The sequence below is a fragment of the Melopsittacus undulatus genome, chromosome Z, assembly GCF_012275295.1.
Source record: "Melopsittacus undulatus isolate bMelUnd1 chromosome Z, bMelUnd1.mat.Z, whole genome shotgun sequence".
Lineage (NCBI taxonomy): Eukaryota > Metazoa > Chordata > Aves > Psittaciformes > Psittaculidae > Melopsittacus > Melopsittacus undulatus.
In genome coordinates this window covers 23,463,216-23,468,723 of record NC_047557.1, presented here as the reverse complement: position 1 = coordinate 23,468,723, position 5,508 = coordinate 23,463,216, and the positions used below count along the sequence as shown (strand labels likewise).

Below are 5,508 nucleotides of genomic sequence, written 5' to 3'. Positions count from 1 at the left end.
CAGGAAGGCACAGTCTATTTTGATCAAGTAGGAGGTTCTGCCACCATCACACAGAAAGAGACAGGGGGCAGTGGCTGGCCCACTCAGTTAGCAGCAATGGCCGATGCAGAAGGCAAAACCCCACATGGGCTGCCAAAACAGTCACCTCCCAGGGGAGTTTCAGTCCCAGGGAAGGAGGCAGCTGTGATGGCTCTTGGCAGCTGGCATGTGTCTGGTTTTGATATATAAGTCTGAATACAGCCATAGCACACATCTATAGGCCTTAATTAAAGCCATTCAAAATCTATGCATCATGACTGAGTCTCAAAAGACCATGATTTGTACTTGTGTATACACACTCACTAGAGAAAGGGTGAAGGCAACAAAGGCAATGGCTAAGAAGCAGGAAAGGTCTCGTACAGAAGTTAGGTCTAGAACAAAAATTACTTTAAAGTTATGCCAGGCAGCATTGAAGATAGAATTAATGTACAGGAATTAATAAGGAGATAGGAAACATAGACAAGAAAGATGGAGAACTCAGAAAACACTGTTAGCATTGAATCAAAGTGATCTCTAAAGAGCTGTTACAAAAAAAGTACACAATACACTTACATGTAGATACTACATTGAAACACTAGAAAGTCAGCTGCAAAACTGTAATAATAAAAAAAAAAACAAGTGTCTGAATGCTTTGGCTTGTTTCTCAAACACATGTTTAATTGAAAACACTAAAGAAACAAGGTCTATTAAAATAATCTCTTCAGAGTATCCTGCCCTAATAAAATAAATGTGAGCAAGAGTTCAAGACCCTTTTACAATCTGATCGTGATGTTCCAGGCTTACACTGAATATAGAAAATTGAATGTTAGATTATGCCAAAAAGATTGTTCCTTCTAATGATAGCTGTAAACAGTATGTCTATTTGAAACCCTGAATAAAAGAGGCAAAGCATCCTGTGTGACTCAAACACACACTGCTTGTTACAAAAAAACCCCATCACCATTGTTACACCTAAAATGAGCCCAGGCAGCTTCTGAAAAATAAAGAGCATGAGAACTTTCCCTCCTATCAATAAGGTTGGGATGACTTGCCTCAAAAAGTCTGAGAAAAGCCCTATCAAGATTAAAATAAGCTAGGTGAACCAGCTGCACCAGGCGCACAGAAGCATCTATTAACTGTGGCTATTCAATTTGTTATTGCCAAGAGTTGCTGAGTAATTTAATGAGGGTCATTTGGCTGTTTTCTTTCCTTTTTGTCCTTTTATTTTTCCTTTTCCAGTCAGCTGTCAGGGCAGGTGACAGGAACCGGATCGAGCTTGCTGGACCTGGGGCCTCCCCTCTGGCCAGCCCACTCTGGAGCTTTCACACAACCTGCTGCAGGGTCAGTACCTTTGGTTCTGCCTATGAGCATGAGAGTGCCTCTGCTGCTGCATGGACACAGTATGTGAGCATTGTGGGACAATCAGGCAGTCCTAAGTCTTTTTATTTCCCAGCTTACTTTTTCTAACAGGATTGAAACATTTGCTTTTTACTACTCACATACCTGGGTAGTGATTTTTTTTTGGCAGCCAGTACTGCTTTTTCTTAATGTGCGTTCTTCAGCTGAACTACCTTTCTTGTTGTTATCTGTACCTTCTGCATGCTTACTTGGTCTCTGCTGATGCTGACTACCAAACTACAATTTACACCACTATGTTGTCACGTCTGCCCTGTGTTATGCTGGTAAACTCTCACTGCCCACCACACTGCCCTAACCCAGCACAGTCTTCACAAGGAGAAAGACTAAAGATATTTTTTTTTCAACCATTCTGTTTCACTTCTGGAAACCTGCAAAAAATGCAGAAGGAGGAACAGAAGATGCAAGAAGAGGAGTTGAACAGAGGCCTAAGAGCCTGCACGGAAAAGCAGTGCTGCAATACCAAGTGCAGTTACAGCATTTCATAATTGCCTTAGCGAGGAGTCAGTTTATTTTTACAAGAAAGGAATCATATCTCAATGTTATTATTAAACACCCCACAACTGATATGTCCCCCTTCGGAGAGATCTGCCTGTCTACTTCTGATATGGAAAGTAGCCAAGCAGATCTCGGAGCAGGTCTTCCGTGTGCACAGTGGAGCAGCAGGAGGACTCTTGCAGGACTCCCTGCCAGCTGGCAGTGCTTCAATCTAATAATCCCATACAGCACTTTCCTACAGCGCCATGCAGGGTGTTGTAAGGCTTCATTAGCTAAAGCTTGTAAAGCATTGTGAGTGCTTAAATAAAAGGGACTGGTTTAATGTTAAGTAGTACAAGGGGTTTTTTTTTTACACCACGCAACACTCACAGTTCCAGCCCAGGGAATTCAGTTCACACCCTGCCTCAGCTCAAGTAAGGAGAGGCATCTGCCATCAGCAATAGTATCATCATCACTGTTTATGAACAGGATTGCCTGGGGTGGACTGAAAACAAGAGTGGTACACTGGTTTCTTTCACAGCTAAAGGAACATTTCATTGATTTCTTAACAGAAAGCTTATTTTTCTCCACTGATAATACTATAGCAGCTCAGCCAATTTGCAGGCACGTCATGTTTCTAACCACTACATTTATTCAATTACATTTCAAACCTTTGCAAAGAATAACAAACAAAAAAAAGTAACAAAATTAAGTAAGAGGGCTATATTTTAGTGTAAGTGAAAACTATTGCAACTGCTATTAACAAAGCAATTCACACTGAACCTTGGTAAGCTTTTACTGGTGCATTAAATAATGAAATGACAGTTTAAATTAAAACATTAAATCAACTGCTAGTCTTTGCAAATATTCCTGCACTTTGTCATCAAGGCTGTATGCCCATACACAGGACTTTTTTGTCCAGAACATCAGTTTTGAAGAGCAGAGGAAGGAGCCCACTGACTGTGACCCTAACAAATGGTTGTTCAGCATTGTACCCCCAAAAATAAACAAAGACAGATTATTTACAGGAAGTAGGTAGATCTGTGAAATTAAGAGAATCATTCTGACACCAAAGAAGAATCATACATGTCACTATCATAGAATCATAGAATCATCATTTAAATGTGTTGGAGATTACTACTATAAATTACAAGAGTCAGTTTTCTCTTTAATTTTATTAACTTGTATCCATCCCTTTCCCAACAGTCAAAGTACACTATCTTTTGCTTTCCGTAACACGAAAACCTGTAAGCATAGAGAACCAGACTTATTACAGGGGTAAAGGCAAGATCTTTTCTCAGGAAGGAGGGATGACATGAGGCTGGCTGGACAACTGGGCTCGGCCAGGGAGCAGCAGGAGCAGGACTGCTCCATGCTGAGAGGAACAAGCAATCCACAGCATCCTGTTCAGAGCATTACTGTGGGGAATGGAGGTATGGCCAGGTTCCTCTTCCCATGGTCTTCTCCCCTTCTTTGCCATTCCTCACTCCTCCCAAGTAATTACCTGTAATGACATCTGCCATTAAATGCAAGAATTGAATTTCCTTCCCTGCTTTCAATGCCCAGCAGCCTCTAAAGAGATCCAAACATGCTGACTCTGGGTGAAGTTCACTGTAGATGGCATTTCTGCTGCTGCTGATATTCTGAAAGATTTGTTTGTCAAAGAGGGAAGAAACATGAATTTGCTCATCTTTCTGACCCATAGAGCCATCCGCACAGCATCTACCCTTCAGCACTCAAGACAGCTTCTCAAAAGCAGGCTCTGGGATGGGTTAAGTCTAGCAGTCGGCCTTGTAATCCAGGTTTTGGGAATATTCACACAGCAACTGAAAACAGTGCCCACACTTTCTCCCTCTGTCTGTCAGACTGTCTCCTTCCTTACAGACACACGTAGGTTTTAACTTCATTTCACCCCAAACACTTTTATCATGGTTTTATGCAGCACGAGCATGTCAAACAGAGTAGTCATTACTTAATTACTTTATATCTAAATCAGAGAGTTTGGTCAAACATCTCAAGTTTTCTTAATTATAGCCAACTTTATATAAACATCTACTAGAAAACACCAGGCTCATAGGCTTGCAGGAAATACTCCACAAATGACAGGAAGGCACAGGAGAATAACCTGGGGTAACAAAATAAACACAGTGGTTCATCTCCACTTGCTAATCTTCTGAATATTTTCATTCTCGAGTGATTTTGACAAGCATTTTTGAAATTCAACCAGAAGCCTATGTATCATTGAAGTGTTTTACTTTGCTAGTACCACAGACTAGGGACTGAGACAGTATTTTTATCTCACATCTGGTTTCTCAAGGAATTCTGTCATCAACATTATGCCAATTCCTTCTTCCCTAAAGCATAGTTGGCAAGACCTAAGCCCAGGAGAAAAAAAGTATACACTTGGGTTTACATCTATAAATTTTGGTTTGGCCTCCTTTTCACTCACAGAACGCTCTCTTGGATAAATTCAAGACAAAATTTATGGCAGACTGAACTATCAGAACTTTTTTCCATTACTCAATGCCCTTCACCTTGTGTAATCATGCTTTTTTAAATGGAAGAGCACCCTTCAGGCGCTGAAGATCTCTACCAAGACTAGATTCAGCTCTTCCTTGCTGCTTTCCAAGAAGAGACCTTAAATCTGCAGGATAAGTAGGGATAGGTGGTAAAACAGTTCCTGACATATCCAGCCTCTAATTCAAATGGGAAAGAGGTTGGTCCCTCTCACATGCTTTGATCACCGCAGGGTGATCACCACAAGGGTAGTGACCTGCACAGCTGAAGTCCATGATGCTGAGGAAACTGGGTGCCAGTGCAGAGATGGGGGACCATGGTCAGAGCTCTCATGGGACTTACCAAGCTTCAGTAGAAAGAACCATCAGAAAAGTGGATGCCAACCTATTGAGTGATTGCTCTTTTCTCCCCTGACTGTCTTTGCTGGCAGCTATGTCACTCTGAGGAGTGCAGCCAGAACACAAAGCATATTTCCAAACTAACTTTTGTATTATGTTGTGCTTTCTAGCAGCACTAGTAACAAAAAAAAAAAAAAAAAAACAAAAAACAACAGACAAACCAAACAAAAAACCCAAACAAAAGAAAATCCAAACAAAATTATCAATTTCTTTCATCAACCTGAAGTCTTTGTCAGGCTATTTGCTGTGCAGCCCTTATCCATGCTTTTATTTAGAATCTCTGAAGGCTAGTGTCATCTCATCTCCTTGCAGCTAGTGCTATACCTGCCAAATTTAGCATTAAATAATCATTTCACCATCTTTAGTGGAGATAGATAGCCATTGACATGAAAAGTAGTTCTACCTGATGGAGGTGCCTAGGTTCCTCGGAGAGCAGGATGGCCACTGTGTGTTTTGCCCAGACAGCAGGCCACTGCATATTCACAAGATGCATTCTGTGGCTATGCAAGGGGAGGAGACATTAGATCCATTATTGCTCCATGTCCTGACTTTTCCTATCCTGTTTAGTAAGCCTACGTGAAATTAATACTTTCTGCAACCTACGTCATTGTTCATACTTGACAAAAACCTATTAGAATTGCTGAAAAATATATATGATCCTACTTACAAGTTAACAAATGGC

The 5,508-nt window shown here is 41.0% G+C and overlaps 1 long non-coding RNA gene across 1 annotated transcript; it reads right to left on the bottom strand.

The window, feature by feature from the left end:
- Positions 1-3,067: 3,067 nt before the first annotated feature.
- LOC115946957 (uncharacterized) lies at positions 3,068-5,262 on the bottom strand. Its single transcript, XR_004080955.1, has 2 exons — positions 5,230-5,262; positions 3,068-3,415 (listed from the first exon to the last, which is right to left on the bottom strand). It is a non-coding gene; the product is annotated as an uncharacterized lncRNA (long non-coding RNA).
- Between the last annotated feature and the right edge of the window lie 246 nt (positions 5,263-5,508).